The sequence below is a fragment of the Microtus ochrogaster genome, chromosome 16 (assembly GCF_000317375.1).
Source record: "Microtus ochrogaster isolate Prairie Vole_2 chromosome 16, MicOch1.0, whole genome shotgun sequence".
Taxonomy (NCBI): domain Eukaryota; kingdom Metazoa; phylum Chordata; class Mammalia; order Rodentia; family Cricetidae; genus Microtus; species Microtus ochrogaster.
Genome location: NC_022018.1, coordinates 21,568,110 through 21,584,563, shown reverse-complemented (window position 1 = coordinate 21,584,563; position 16,454 = coordinate 21,568,110). Strand labels below are relative to the sequence as shown.

The 16,454-nt window shown below is 43.0% G+C and overlaps 1 protein-coding gene and 1 pseudogene across 2 annotated transcripts in view; one reads left to right on the top strand and one right to left on the bottom strand.

Annotated features, from left to right (window-relative positions):
- LOC101990715 overlaps positions 1-7,133 on the top strand; it is a 10,082-nt pseudogene extending 2,949 nt beyond the window's left edge.
- The window catches only part of Frmd4a (FERM domain containing 4A), a 592,091-nt gene that overhangs the window by 547,295 nt on the left and 28,342 nt on the right, over positions 1-16,454 (bottom strand). The gene's annotated exons all lie outside the window — the stretch shown is intronic.

The window sequence follows — 16,454 nt, the reverse complement described above, 5'->3', positions numbered from 1 at the left end:
TGGTGGAACAGGGTTGATGAGGAGTGCAGGTGGGACAGGGTTGATGAGGAGTGCAGGTGGGACAGGGTTGATGATGAGTGCAGGTGGGACAGGGTTGATGATGAGTGCAGGTGGGACAGGGTTGATGATGAGTGCAGGTGGGACAGGGTTGATGAGTGCAGGTGGGACAGGGCTGAGGATGAGTGCAGGTGGGGCAGGGTTGAGGATGAGTGCAGGTGGTGCAGGGTTGATAAGTGCAGCAGGTATGACAAGGTCGACAAGAGCAGGTAGGAGACAGCAGGGACAGATTTCTTCACTCTCTGATAGAACATTCACCATTACCAGAATTCAAAATTCAAATGAAAGGCCTCTGGACAAAAATCAACAAGAAGAGCCACCTTCCTTGTTTAGCTCCTCTCAGATTGGCTATTACCCATATGGTAATGGGCATGGCCCTTTGCTCAGATTTCTCAGCCTGCGGACACTGTTTAAGGCACCAGAAGATGTGATGTCTTGAAGTTTGAAATAGCATTAACGTACATCCTCCAGAGAGGACTACAAAAGCTGAAGTCCAGACATTGTTGCTGGAGAGTTAAGAGCTTTGTCTGCAAAGGATGCTGGTGGCTCTCTTGAGTTTCAGTTTGAGTCAAAAGTGCAAAGTCATCAAATCCAAAGGGATTATCACACAGCAGCATCTGCAGAGGCAGCACTTGCTAAAATGTCATTCACTCAGCATCTTCTTGAAGCCTAACTTCCAGTTACCTCTATCCTCGGATTTGGATTTATAATAAAAGCTACCTTTAATTGACAAAGATATTGGATCCAAATGGCTTCAGATCAAAACGATATCCAGCAAGCACTGCAGTTGTTAAAACAACATTGTAAATAGTATAGCTCGTCACTGGGAACACTATGACCAAAAAGAAAGTTGGGAAGGAAAGGTTTGGGGGGACTTATACTTCCATATTCCTGTTGAAGGAAGTCAGGACAGTAGGGCAGGAACCTGGAGGCAGGAACTGACACAGAGGCCATGGAGGAGTACTGCTTACTGGCTTGCTTCCCAGGGTCTGCTTAACCTTCTTTTTATAGAACCCAGGACCATCAGCCTAGTGATGACACCACCCACAGTGGACTGGGCCCTCTCTCATTGATCACTAATTAAGAAAATGCCCCACAGCTGGATCTTACGGAGACATTTTCCCAGATGAAGCTCCTTTCTCTCTGATGACTCTAGCTTGTCTCAAGTTGACATAAATCCAGTCTATCCAGAACCTGAGTTCAGAAAACCACATAAATGCTGGGTAGATGAGCAAACTCACTCCTAATTCCAGCCTTGAAAGGTAAAGACAAGATATTCTTACAGTAAATTGTCTACCAGACTAGCCATACAGGCAAGCTCTGAGTTTGATTGTGAGACTCTGCCTTATTGAATAAGGTAGAAGAATGATCATGGATGTTTCCCAATGTCAAACCCAGGCTTCTGCATACGTTCTCATGCATATGCATACACATGCTAAAAAGGGCATGTATATATACTTGAAAATGGAAAGAGAAAAAAATACATAGCAATCTAATTACATGCTTATTTTAATCTCTTTTCCACATATATGTAAACATTGTATTCCACATATAGATGAACAGGAGTGGTAGAGCAAATACCAGAGGAAATAGACAATTAAAAATACAAAGCAAGGGAACTTTGTAAGTTGACTTCATGTATTTGTATTCAACACTTGAATATTTTCATAATGAACATATTTCATTATGTTCTAGCCAATTTTCTCACTGCTCATAATGACAAGAGTTCCTTTGATTGTGTGTCATGTTGACCTTCATTTGTTTATTTATAACTTGCAGTGTTTCAATAACTTGGTTGGTTCTGTAAATTTGCCCAGGCACTGATTCTGCTTCTATACCCAGTAAGTATATTTTGGAGTCAGATAAAACAACACTAATCCTGGGCAAGTTAACCCCTATGATAACGGTAAAAATTAAATATATCTCTTCTTCAATGAGGACTCCATGAGGAGTTAAGCACTGAGCTAAGGGATGAACACAGATGGCCTTGCTTCACCCTCTGACACATCATGGATAAGTACAGTATTAGAATCATTTCCTACTCTGCTGAAGAGGAGTCTGACTTTGGGCTAGTTAAGTGACTTGCTATTGGTCAAATGAATAACTGGGAAGCAAAGGCAAGCCCCAAATGTGCCACTGTATTTACCTCTCAGTTCCCTCTAGTGAAAAGTGTGGGCAGGAAGATTCAACTCACAGGACTGTTGTAAAATTTAAATGAGGTTGCATACATCACCAACACCAAAGAGGCTGGGCACAATAGCTACCCACTTGAGGCTGCAAGGGGGCCAGTACTGTGACAGTTACTACTACCACTAAATGGACCATTCTTGTGTAAACTTAAAGCCAAATAACACTTTGAATAATGATGGTGGTAACTTGAATTTGTAACAACAATGAGAGAAATCAATTACCAAGTCTTGTTATTGACTAAATATGTTAGAATCTTCAGCAAAAATATCTATGAGTAGTGATGGTCATTTTGCTGTTGTTTTGAGACAGGGTCTCATGTTATAACCCATACTGGTCTGAAACTCACTGTGTAACCTAAAATGACCTTGAACCCATGGCAATCTTCCTACCTCAGCCTCCCAGGAACAGGGGTCACAAGATGAGCCCCCACAAATAGTGAGATACTAAATGTCTTCATGAAGAAGTAATACTATATGCTTATGTGGTAGAAATAGAGCCCTGGTCACATTTGCCCCTCCCTTCCTAGAAAACTCCTATTCATCCTACTACACGTCCCTCCCCAGTGCTCCCTTTCCTGGGAACTCCTTATACCCTGAAGAGAAGGGGACAGAAACCCCTCCTCTGTAATGCAGCAACATAGCACTAGGTGGTAGCCAAGAGTGAAAACCATATTCTAGGAAATTAATACCTGTACTCAGCGCAGAGCCTGAACTACAGAAGGTAAACAATTAACTGTCTCTTTAATGGAAGAAGGCTTTGGATGTGTTGATTTTGAGTTGTTCATAAGGTAAATATTTGAGGTAAATATCGCAGCTAAAGTGGGGGTCAGATATAGAACAGCTAGCTGAGACTATCACAGATCCTCCAAGATGAATGTGTCAGCAGGACCTTGTCTTCCCTTGCCTGCTCGTCTTGGCTCCAGGTTCCTCTGTCTGCACAAAGCCCTCCCTTGGATTTGATCTCTCTAGGACTCCAAGCAGTACATGCCAATGGCTGTCAGTGCTATTCAAAAGAAGTGGTACAGATGGGAAACACCAGCAAACAGAGCTATCTCGAAGAGGGACACCACTTCGGTAGGCTTTAGGGTGGGCTTTTCCTCTAACTCAGTGGAGTTGTACAGGATTTCGTATGCAAGACAACTCGCAGCCCTTGGTATTACAGAGACAAAGTCAGAGGGATACTAGATGGTTGCCATTTCTACAATGTTCTAGTGATGAGACCAGGATAGAAACTGGTTATGCAGTTCAGGGACAGGGTTCTCTCTTCTTGTCCTTGTCCAGAAAGGTTTGGTTTCATCCAGGCCAGGGACTAGAAATGCCATAAATACTAGGAGACTCTAGTTCCCAGTCTGGTTTCTTATTATTTTTCTCCTCCTTTCACACAGCTATGTGACACTATGACCAAAATTCCAATTAAGACACCTGTGATAGAGAGGCACACAGACACCTGTAGTGTGGGTCAACTGGAGTGACCAGCTCCCCCAATATGCCTCTACCCACATTTGGTCATAAGTCCTGTAAAAAAAAAGCCATTAAACTAGCAGCTCAATGGGCCCCCCACTCTTGTCACACAGGAGCTGTGCTTGCTTTATCATAAGCCTCCATCTACACACCCATAATCAGCTCCTCTCTAAACCCTCACCCTCCCTGTGCTCTGTAAAACCTGTTCTAACTAGCAGCACAAGAACCTGGTACCATAGACTCAGTGGAAGATTTGTGTGACCAGGAGTTTGGGTAGCCTAACTTGTGTGTTGAGATCACTGGAGGCTAGAAAGCCTCTGTCACACTCAAGAATCCCATTTTCTCCCCCATTTTACTATCTATGAAACCTTGAGCAAGCAAGTCAACTCTGACTATCTGTAAAGTGGGTAAACACACATCAAGGTTGGGGTAGGAACTATAAAAAGTTCTGGGTGTTAAACATTTCTAGGGCCAAGCACTGAACTTACTTATCACATATTAATTCCCTTGTTTTTGCCTTTCCTCCAAACCAGCTTTCCTTCTGAAGCCATCTAGTTTGGGGTTCAAGATCAAAGCCAGCTACTCAGAAGCCTATGGATTAGATTTTGAATTTGCCTCAATGGTTTGGGACTGAACAGGCATGACTAGGCCGTATCTAGTGAAAAACATTGGGGGAGACTGGAGAGATGGCTCAGCAGTTAAGGTTAAGAATGTTCACAGCTCTTCTTCCAGAGAACCAGAGTTCAGTTTCCAGCACCCACACCGGGGGCTCACAATAGCATGTAACTCTAGCTCCCAGGGTTCTGCTGCCCTCTTCTGGCACCTGTGGGCACCCATACATAGGTGACAGACACTCATATAGACACCTATATACAAAAAAATAAAAACAAATCTTTAAAAATAATATGATGGCATAACCATGAAAGAACCTGTGTTCCCAAATATGATCGCCGAGCAGCGTGGTATGAGGACCGTCAGGACTCTCCCCAGGCATTGCAGGCTGATTTAAAACCAGGAATTACCCACTCTCGTCGTGTTTTTCACAAAGCATTGCAATACTCATTGGAGTGTCTCCCTCTTCCTCTACTTGGTAAGGGGATTTGTGGGGAAAAATAGAACACAACTATTCATCGAAACTTTGTTTGCTCAGACCCTCAATTCCATCGAACAGATGAAACATAGATTTTTCAGTTTTGATGTAGTCCACAATCTTTCAGGTTTTCTTGAAAATTCAAACCACAGGAACGATAATATGCTCCCATGTTTCTGAACAACATTACCAAGCTCTATACCAAGCAAGTCTTACAGCTTAACCCCAGTCTTTACAATTTCTTGAGCTAGCATTAATTGAATTTTTGATAATTTCAGATTTGATCATTTGAAAATTTGAAAATCATAAGCACAATTTCTTATCAAAAAGCGCAATTTCTTGAACTAACTTTAGTTCATTTGAAGGTTTCTCTCTTTTAATTACTGGCATGGAAAATAATATACCTGGAAAAGTACAATGATCAAAATGGGGAAAGAGTGGCCCATGAAGACAGAGAATCAACTCTTTTTTCTTTAGCAACTCTGGAGCTCACACCATGCAGAAGTTTAGCCCCTGTGTTTTCCAGCAGTTTTGGAAGCACCCCAGAACTGCTGTCCAAAATTGTTGAAAATGGGTCCTTTGAAAGCCTCAACCTTCCCTAGAATGAAGAAAATGGAAACCCTTTCATCTCCTCTATGTGAAGCAAACCTAAAAGTCACCTTTAAAAAATTCTACTTGGGATTACTGCAGCTCCATTCCATCCCACCCCTATCTTCTCTGTGCACATCCTCCCAGATGTAGCTGTAAGTACAAAGCCAGCATACCACAGCTCTTTCTGTGTGCACACAACAGCCCTGCCATCGAGAACAGCAGCTCAGCTGCAACAGCCATTGGCAGCAATAGCAAGAAGCTGAAGGAGACAGCTGTGCAGAAGTCTCTTCCAGAGTCACTCACATGTGAAGCTGCTCAGTGATATCACTGAGGGAGAGGCCGTCTCTCTAGGGCTGCCCTTCTCTAGGGAAAGTCAACAGCCTCCTCATGGTAGGGGGAAAGAACTGGTCCTTCATCAAGACTTATAAAGAGGAAGTTGCCAACACCATTCTCAACTACTGCAGTCCACGGGGCTCCATGCTGTGTGGACAGCCCATGTACATCCAGTTCTCCAACTTGAAAGATCTCTGAACTGACAGCCCAATCAACCAGGCACATGCTTAGGAGGGTCTGCAGGCCATGAACTCCATGCCATTGCAAAACCTGACCTTGACTGTCTCCACTGAGGCTAAGGATATGGAAACAGCCATGGTGCAGGCCTGAGCTTTTTGCTCAGCGTCATCATGGAAAATCTGTTCTACCCAGCGACTCTGGGTGCGCTGTACCAGGTTTTCTCTAAATTCAGCACCATCCTCAAGATCCTTCCAGGAGCTGCTGCAGCATGCTGACCTGTCAATGGATGGCCAGACACTCACAAAGCCTGCTGCCTGCTGCACAGCTGCTTCTCCAAGGTCACCGGCCTCAACCTCAAGGGCAATGAAAAAAACAGGCACTGCACTTACCCTGGCCTGCTGTCTGGAGATGGCTAGGGATCCTGGACCTAACCATGGTTGCGGCCTTCTGCCTTTCTGTTCCCAACATCCACAGAGAGCTGGCCCCTTTGGCTATTTTATGTCCAGCGACTGAAACCACAGCAGTCTGAATTGCCATCCTAGGCCTGGCTGGTACTGGGGATTCCATCCTGCTGGTCAATCACCTGAACCCTGAAAGAGTCACCCTCTAAAGTCTCTTTATTCTTCTCTGCATCTGTGGTGACATACAATGGGGGAAGATCTTGTCCAACAAGAACGTATTGGTACAGATAGCAGATGGCAGCCAGGCCCTGCTGGCCATGAGCCACCTGAACAGGCACAGGCTGCATTGGAAGTCAGTGTGCGTTATCACACTGTCAAAGCAGCAGAGTGTGAGGCTGCCTTGTGAGGGCCTGGAGGACTAGGGTCCAACCAAAGACTATGGCAGCTAACTACTGTACTGCTTCAAGAATCGGGGCCCTAGAAACTTCCAGAACATCTTCCTGCCCTCAGCTACCCTGTACCAGACAACCTCCAGTGCCAGTGGCATGGTTAAGGGATTCAAGCTCTTCCAGAAGGACTGCAAGATGGCACCAGTCCAGATGGGCTCTGAGGAGGAGGTAGCACTGACACTGACGGAGCTACACAATCATGACCTAAGCAAGGGACACTACTTATGTTTTGTCATGCCCCAAGTCTACCATGTGGGTGCCTGTAGGGCCTGTGGTAGCTTCCACCATTCTAGAAAAGCCCACTTTAAAAAGCAACTGAAGTGACCGTACAGTCCAGAGATCCTGTTTTTTTTTTAAAGAAGGAGCAGTTTACCTTCCCCTTTAAGTATATCTAGACCACCTTGCCACAATCAAAAAGAAATTGGCTTGAGCCACAGAGGCCCAGTTAGCACCATGCCTTGAGGGGCCCAGGAGTGAAGCCACACTGGTAACATAGAACACAGCTGCTTTCTCCTATCTTACAAAGTCAGCCTGTATATATGTGTGTATTGGGCAGAGTGGTGGTGGTGGTCCATTAAAGCCATTCTATAGCCTGTAAAAAAACGTTACTTGCTATGGGGGAAGAGATGCAACCATAAGAACTGGTGGAGGGAGACTCAGGCTACACCAGGAAGCTTCTTGGTGAGGAAGGCCTATGAAAGGCCAGATGTCAGGAATTCCTATTGAAGGGCTATCCAAAGACCTGCAAGCATCACTCACATGGCTTGTGGCACCATAAACAGCATGCTTCTTAGAAAGCATTCCAAGATGTTCTAAGGTTCTATAGTATTAGGTGGATTCTTAACAGTGTTTCAAAAGAGAGAAAGGTCTTCATTTATGTCCTGTATACACCCTGAATACTCCGTATGACTCATTCATGATGTTGACCTACTATGAGAGAGAGTCTCTGTTTCCTTCCTGTTTATGGTCTGGTCCTCAGCCCTGGTTTGGCATAAACAAGTCACCAATAGTATATCTGATAGATTATTCGTTGACAGTGTCTTCAGCCTGTTTTTAGTTCTGAAGACTTATCAGTATCTTCAAAGATGATGAACCATACAGCCTTTTAGGATTCAAGCAGTGGCACTACCTGATCCTCAAACCCAGGAATAGAGGTAGCCACCATCAACTCTATATTACTGTTCCTCTTCTCAAGATACTTGTCTTTTTGCCAGTAAGGAAATTGGTCCCTCTCCTGCCTTGCCTTGTGTCCCTGCTTGCTACTGACTCCTCCCCAGACTGAGACAGCATTCTTAACCTTCTTAAGATAGACCTCTGCCAGTTCCTGGGCTGATTTTTGCAAAGACCTGAGAAATAGGTAAATTCTAAGTTTTAGAGACATCAGGTGTTAAGACAATAATTCTGTAATGTCAAAAATGACAAAATAGCACCTGTCCAAGAAGCTCAAAGTGTCCCCTAAACTAACCGCTCCCTAGATCACCATGGAGAACTGAGGTATGTATCCTCCATTTTCAAATCAATTTTCAGGAGAAACGGATTCTCTAAATGAAATGATTTTCTACACTGAAGACAGGGTGATGGAAAGATCTGGGCCTGAGAAGAGAAACGCATCCCCTCTCACCAGCACTGTTATTGTCATTATCTTTTCTGGGAAACGTGAGAACGACCTGGCCTGTTGAAAAGGGTAGATAATAATCTAGCATGAGGAAGCTTGCAGCCCAACTTCATCATAAGGAAGCCGTATGAGCCAATATTGTGGGAGTCCTCAGGCCTCCCGGAGTGCACAGGTGTGTTTTGAAAGAAACTGAAACAAAGGGAGAAAGGGAAACAGATCTGTTCCAATCAATCACAACTTAACAAACAACAGGAAGTGTACCATATTCTCTGTGGGGTGATTAGATTTCCCAAAGTCCAAGCAAACCACCTCATGTATTAGCCTACGAAAGACTGGAAAAGCCGTGCTGTGGAAATGGCTTCTTCTTGTAGGAGTTTACATCTGTCCACCTATATTTTTTTATATTACAGATGTATTTATTTATTTAAGAAAACAACATGAGATTGACACTATCAACAAAATTTGAAGTTCCCATTTTGTTTTGCTTTGTTAAGACATATTCTTACTTTATGCCCAGGCTAGCATTGAATTTACAATTCTCTTGCCTCAGCCTTTCATGAATTGAGAATACAGGCATATGCCATCAGGCTTGGTGCACAATATTTTAGATTTTACTTACTTATTTACTTTTGTGGAGGGGTGTGTGTGTGTGTGTGTGTTGATGTACACACCTGTGCAGGCGTACTTACCTGTGCATATGCCTATGGAAGCCAGAGGTCACCTTCAGGCATTATCCTTTACCATTTCCTACATTTTTTTTTTTTGAAACAGGTTCTCTCACTAATCCTGCTCTTAACTGTTTGATCTAGGAGCCCCTAGAAGCTGCCCATCTCTGCTACCCTACACAGTGCTGGGTGACAGGCATGGGCCACTATGCACGGTTATTTATGTAGGTGCTGGAGATCTGAACTCAGGTCCTCTCACTGAGCAGCAAGCACTTCACCTACTGAGCCATCCCTCCAGCCTCACATCTGTTTTGTTTCTGCGTCTTAAATATCATCCTCATAGCTATGAAGTGATGGCTGGGTGTAGTTTGGCTTACAAGGAACTTGTCTCAGTATAATAAAGTTTATGAGGAAAGCCCACAGTTAACACCATATGCACTGTCAAAGAAAATAAACAATTTTCCCCGAAGAACAAGGACAAAGGACAAGGTTAGTAGCATGAGCCAAAAAGAACTTGTGAACTATTAATAGACATTTTAAAGGATTAATTTAAATAACTTACAAAATTCAATGAGTTATAAAGGAAAATCACCTATACCACTAAACTGGCAGACACTGGTGCACACATACGTCACAGGAACAAATCAAAATACATGTAGGGACTTAATGGCAAAAGTCAAAGGACATCAATAAAAGTCTTTAGTTAGCTAAATAAATAGCTAAATAGTTCATAACTAAGAGTCTAATAGTGAAAATATCATTTTCTCAAACCTGATCTGTATTTAAATTAGAGATTCCAAATAAGATATTTGGAAACATAAAAGTACAGTAACAATTAAACTATTCCTAAAGAGCACCATGGAAGGAAAGGGTCCTGCAGACATCATACTTTATATATTTAGGCTGTATTAGCACAGGTGCAGGACATGGGCTAGTGGAACAGAGTTCTCCAAAGTACTTAGTTTTGATTGATCTCAGAGGACGCAAAGGGAGTGGAAAGAGAGATAATTCATTCATGATGTGGACTTTCCACACGAAAGAAATTAAGTAGCCTCTCTTCCTGACCCAGGCAGGTTTCATTAAATCCAACACTGAAAGTGAAAAACTGTTAGAAAAAATAGAATTTCATCCTTATGTTGAATACATTAAATAACATGTAGCAATATAATCTGTGAAGAAAAGATGTGCAAGTTTGACTCTAGCTAGATCAAGACTTTGTGTTCAGAAGAGTGAAAATATAAGCTACTAAGTGTTATGTTTATAATTAACAAACTATAAGAATCACAAGTATGCAAGAAACCAATAAAATTAATAAGAATGACAAGAGGTAGAAAACCATGCACAAGATAAGAACTAGATTATATGAAAATAATCCTGTGAACAAAACACCCTACCTACTGACAATTAGGCAAATGATGAAAATCATCTCACCCTTAAAGTTAGATAATCCTTCCACGTTATCAGGGTGGCAATTCCAAGTTTGGATAAAGATATAAGAAATAAATTAAAATATGAACAAAAACAAGTACTGCCTGCCCACTACTGGTTAAACTACAAGGTCTGTCAACACAGCAGCGTGCCTTAGTCAGACAATTGTACTCCTTATTGTGAACCCTACAGAAATTCATAGCTACCAGGAAACATTAAGAATGTTCAAACAGCATGTTCCCTCTGATAGAATTCTGGAAACAGTCTAGATGTGCATCTACAGCAGAGCAAATAAATTATGGCATATTCATAACTGAACACTGCTGTCAATACAAAGGAAGCTCCAAGTTAAGATGAAGAAGAAAGATTTTTCAGTCAATAAAGTACTTGTCTTGGAAGTCGGAAGACCTGAGTTTGATCCCCAAGGCCCGCATTAGAAAGAATCGAGTTTGGTTGTGCACACTTGTAATCCCAGGCTAGGCAGGCAGAGACACAATTACCTAAAGCTCACACCCAGCGATATAGACCACTTGGCGAGTTCCAAGTCAATGAGAGAACCTATCTCAAAGAAATTAAAAGTAAGGTAGACAGTGCCTGAGAAATGACATCAAGGTTGCCCTCTATCCTCCACATGAAATGTACGCGTGTCATGCACACAAACACAGAGATACAGAAGAAAAGGAAGGGCATGCACACACACACACACTCACACACACTTCCATAACTAGGCAATATCAAGTACTTTATTGGGAGATGGCTACACACATAGTACAACTACCCCCAAAAGTGGTTCAGTTTAATATGTAGAAGAGAGGGCAAGATAGACTACTGGGGAATGAGCAAGGACTGAATGCAGAAAATGGGCATGGCTAATAAAAGAGATGTAAAGCTAACTATTTCCCAGTTCTAAGTCTGTCACTGAGTTTTCGCTTTTGGTGGTGGGTAAGTGTGTGGAAATATATTTGATAATGAAAGCATGGAATCCAATGTGGAGCTCCATCGCTTCAGAATGGCTGTCTCTAACTGTAGAGATGTTCATTGAGACGTCTTTAGGTCTAGCTAATTTTGGTGTGTGATATTTTCTTATAATAAAGTTTATAAAATATAAGAAAAAAAAAGTAAAGGTGCAATTAACACAAGACACAGGCTAACATCCCACTCCTTAGGAAGCTGTTTTAGCTTCTGGTAGGACAAAGGAGGTGGTGTAAGCAGAGAGAACCATTGTAGGCTATTAGTACTGGTCCTCGGCAGACTGTAAACTACAATGATATTTACTGTACTTTTTCCTTAAGCTGCACATATATTTGATATATTCTTTTGTGGCCAGTGTATAATTTCCACTTTTTAATAAAAGAAATTGTTATATCTTTGCTCGAAGCCATTAGTGGTGCTGGATGTCAGGGTTTCTCAGGCCAGAGGTCCTCATGGCCTCACGTGGACTAATAAAATAGACAAGCTAACAAACATTGAATGTCCTCCATGTCTCATGGCTGGAGGCAGATTAAGTAATAAAGCCAGGCCTGTGGATTTACGCTGAGTGCAGTATTTCCACACAGAATTACAACCCATCGTTCACTGACCCCTCATATTGGCATCGTGATTGCGACAGAAAAGGACCCCAATTCAACCAGATCCAAAGGAGCGAACCAGTGAAAACGGAGGTTTGTACTGTTTATAACAACAACAAAGAGCTCAACAAAGATGTGAAGCTTTTTCTCCACAACAGCAAGTGCATTTTCGCATCTCCTTAGCCTGCTGACACTGTTTATAACGGCATAGAAAGGTCACCACAGCCTCAATCTACCCAGTAAGATTCGCTGCTATGCTCTTTCTAGCGCCACAGCTTTATTAAATAACAGCTCTCATCTGATTCCCAGGAAGGCCACTGGAAGGTTACAGTGGGCTCAGGTGTGCTGAGGGTGGCTATGATTGGGTCCTCCATTTGCTCCATGTCTACTCTCTGCATCACTCAGCAGGTTTCCTGAGGATCTGCAATCCAGGCTGGTGACTTCCCTGAGGCACTAAGCTAGGATTCCTGGCTTTTTATTTTTCAGATGCAGAAACAAGTTTAATAGAGATTTAGTGTTTTTAGTGATGAGATTACCTCCCTTCCTAAAATACTGATGCCAAGGAGGATGGAGTGCTACAAACTCTGGTCTTTGAGTGGGTTTTCATAAAGGAGAAGGAGTGAGGGAATCCAAAACCAGCTTGGGGTTGGCATTTTGTAATTTTTCTTTGGCATGCAGGAAGGTGGGGGAGTTTCCCATGATTCTACCATCATGTCACTGTAGAATCCTGATTTATAAGGAGGAATTTTTCCCCTAAAACTATAAGTTAAAATATTTAACTTATAGTAAAGATCTAATCTACTCTAATTTAATAAAGAGTGATTAGGGAACAGAAAAATCAAGAGAAGATATAGGTTGATTTTTTGCTTTGTTTCGCACTTTTGTATTCAACAAGAGGCCTATTGTGCTCATTCTGAACTTTCCATTTCAGCATCTGCCTTCAGTTCAATGCTCCAGTCTCCAAGATATTAAGGAACTCGCCTTATTTAGCTCACTTCCCAGTGCAGGAGTTTCCTCGTCAGACACAAAGGACTGTCCAATCCTCGAATTAGCCTTTATCCAGTGGCGTCAGGTACTAGGAGAAAGGAACGGACATAGTCTACAAAATCTGGCTATGGCAGGGGCAGTGGATGCCAATGTCCTTCTGGAAAGAGTGCATTGAGAGGGACAGAGAGAAATACAGGATTCTTGCTTCTTTCACTTTTGGGGGTGTAACGTCAAAGTCAAACACAGATTCTTGCACATCCTAGGCATGTTCCGTCATGCAGCTTTTCCTCCTTTCCATTCCACAGAATAAAAAGAGCAAAGAGCTGAGGAGGAGATGGGTCAGTGGGTAAGAGGGCTGGGTAAGCCTGAGGACCTGAGTTCAGATCTTCAACCTCATACAGCATCAGACTTAGCTGTGTGTGCTGTCACCCCATCATTTGAGGTTGAGGGGTTATGGAGAGGAAGGTTGATGGATTGCTGGCTTCTGGTAGAGCTGAAAAATCATGTACTCCAGATTTAGAGAGGAAGAAAAGGAGGGAGGGACAGAAGGAGGGAGGGAGGAAGGAGAAAGAATGAGGGAGGGAGGGAAAAAGGAGAGATAACACTTAATGAGAAAAGATCTGCATATATATTCTAAGACACGCCCAAACTGAATATGGTAAGCTTCCAAAATAGCCTAATCTTCCTGAATGTAGCTGCAGAAGAGGGGTGAAGTGTGAAGCTGGCTGATGACAAAGGAGCCCAATGATCTCCTGGGAAAGGCAGGGACATCTTTGAGCTCTCCTTGCCTAAGAATAATTGTTTAAAAGAAGAATGTTTACTTTCATTTTCTCCCTATCACTGCTTTGATCTTTATAATAGCTCTTCCAAAAGTATCTTCTTGGCTATAAGAAAAAAAAAATACAGAAAGAAATGCTGGGCCTTGCAGAGGATTCAACTCTGGTCATAACTCAACTTCCTCCAGAAGGAAAACAGAGCCCAGGGAGCCTGGAGAAGTATATAGTCATAAACACACTGTCAGATGCATATTTCCTGTGACCACCTTTGGCCAAGGCAATATATTCATAGCTGACTGAACAAGGCTACTCACGGTAAGACCCTGTAGACAAAGGCACAAATATGGGCTAGTACTTGGTAGAAGATGACTGTCAGGCAGGCCTCCTGCTCTAGGAGATGAAATGCATGGTCCTCTGGTCACAGAGGGCGCTCTCCATTCACTCTTGCTGTCTTCTTGGGAAGGCTATTCTATCCTTGCCTCTGCCAGGCCCCAGTCTACCTTTTTGAATGAGTGTGTATATGTGTGCAGGGGCCATGTCTCTGTACAGCCATACAGAGGCCAGAGGTTGTGTGGTCTTCCTCTCCCCACCCTCAAGGTTTTTAGAGACAGGGTATTCCACTGAACCTGGACCTTCTTTGAGTATAGATTGCCTGGCAACAAGTGCCTGTGACCTTCCTGTCTCTGCTTCCCAGTGCTGGGATCCCAGGGGCACAAGGTCACATCTGGCTGTTTATGCAGGAACTGGGGTCTGATCTTAGATGCTCATGTTTGTGCAGCATCTACTTAACCTGCTGAGCCATCTTCCCAGCCCCTGTTTGAGTGTCTACTGAGCACTGGTATCTATCTTCCTCTTTCCCTATCTCTTTCTTTCTCTTCTACCACAGAAGCCAGGATGTCATACTGGCTAAGCATGCTGCTCCTGCACTGAGCTGTACTCCAGCCTTGCTGTGGTCTGAATGTGTCCTCCTCTAAGTTTACTGCAAATATAATCCTCAAATCCCTGTGTTGATGTTATTTGGAGCTGGGGTCTTTGGGAAGCAATTCTGGTGAGATAAGGTTAAGAGGATGCTCTGCTCTCCCCACTGTGGCATTAATGGCCTCCTCAGAACAAGAAAGACACTTATACTGGCATTCTTGCTTAGTCCTACTCTGGGATCAGCAGGAGAAAAAAACACATCAGGTGTAGCCTCTCAGTCCTGAACTTCTCACCAGAACCAGAAGAAATAAATTATTTTTCTTCATGGATTAGCAGTCAGCGCCATTATGTGACAGCAACATATCTTTGTTACCTGATTCTAAATTGCCCCAAGTATCAGCCAATTCTACCTCCTTACAATACAGGCAACACTCAGAGATAAAGTTCATTGAGGATGATACAGACAACACCCAGAGGAACTCAGGTACACCGGCGAAAGGTAGCCATACCTCGGGGTCCTTATAAAACTGCTAAAGTAAATGAGTGTGTATGCCCAAAGCTGACTCCTCCCTGAGTGACTGTCTACCTCCTCGTTCACATCGTAAGTATGCACAGCTCCTTTCCATTCCCAGTCCACTGTTGGGCATCTTCCCCATAGCTCCTCCCTCTTCCCTTCTCTGTCTTCATTATGGTGCTAACGAGGAGCCACGAAGGGAAACAAGGCTAATACAGTGCACTTACTATTTCCCACTGTCTCCCACAGTCTTCTCACCTTTCTAAATATGTAACTGTAAGTACATAGTCCCACTATTTTCCTTTGTGCCATGAATGACATTGTCTGACGAGCACTGAGCTCACTGAGCCTGCACACAACTTCACAGCACTTTAGATCACAGTGCTGCAGCCATGCAGGAACAGCTGAAGGGAGAAGACCATGTGACAAAACCTGTTTTCTTTTTTTTTTTTTCTTGTGTTTTTTTGAGACAGGGTTTCTCTGTAGCTTTGGAGCCTGTCGTGGAACTAGCTCTTGTAGACCAGGCTAGCCTTGACCTCACAGAGATCCAACCTGCTTCTGCCTCCTGAGTGCTGGGATTGAAGGTGTGCGTTACCTCCGCCCAGTGACAAAATTTGTTTTCTAATCTCCCACCAACCACATCTCTGATGTAAACAGAAAATAACAGATCTCCATAGGATCTTTTCGGTTGTCTTTTAAAAAATCTTTTTTTCTTTAAAAAGGTCAATAGTATATAAAAGAAGAACATCTATATAATTCAGCCTTCCAATTTAGAAAATAATAATTGTATCAAAAGTGATGGATAAAGTAACCCGAAAACATATGACTGTTAAAATGGAAGAGGGAGCAAGCATCTTCTATACTCCGCCATTTCTTTATTCCTCGCATTTTAATGCCACCCCTGTATTTGGTTGGGCAGGAACAAAAGTTGCAGGAGCCTGGTCTAGTAGTGAAGTCAAAACATGATGACATGATCTCTGAGTTATAAGGCTAAGAGATATAATCATGCCAGGAGTCTTGACTGACACATTCCTAGAGTTAGCACAGAAAAACTAAGTTGGGAGGTGGAGAAAGGCTGTCTTCAGGACCTTCTATCCATCCCACATCCACTAAAAGCACCTACTCCAAGTATCTTGTGTTCCTCACACTAGAGCCCAGCTATTTCTAAATATTTGCATACGCTAAAAGTACCTACTTTATGTGAAATACTTTTTTGAAATGTTGTCGGGGTA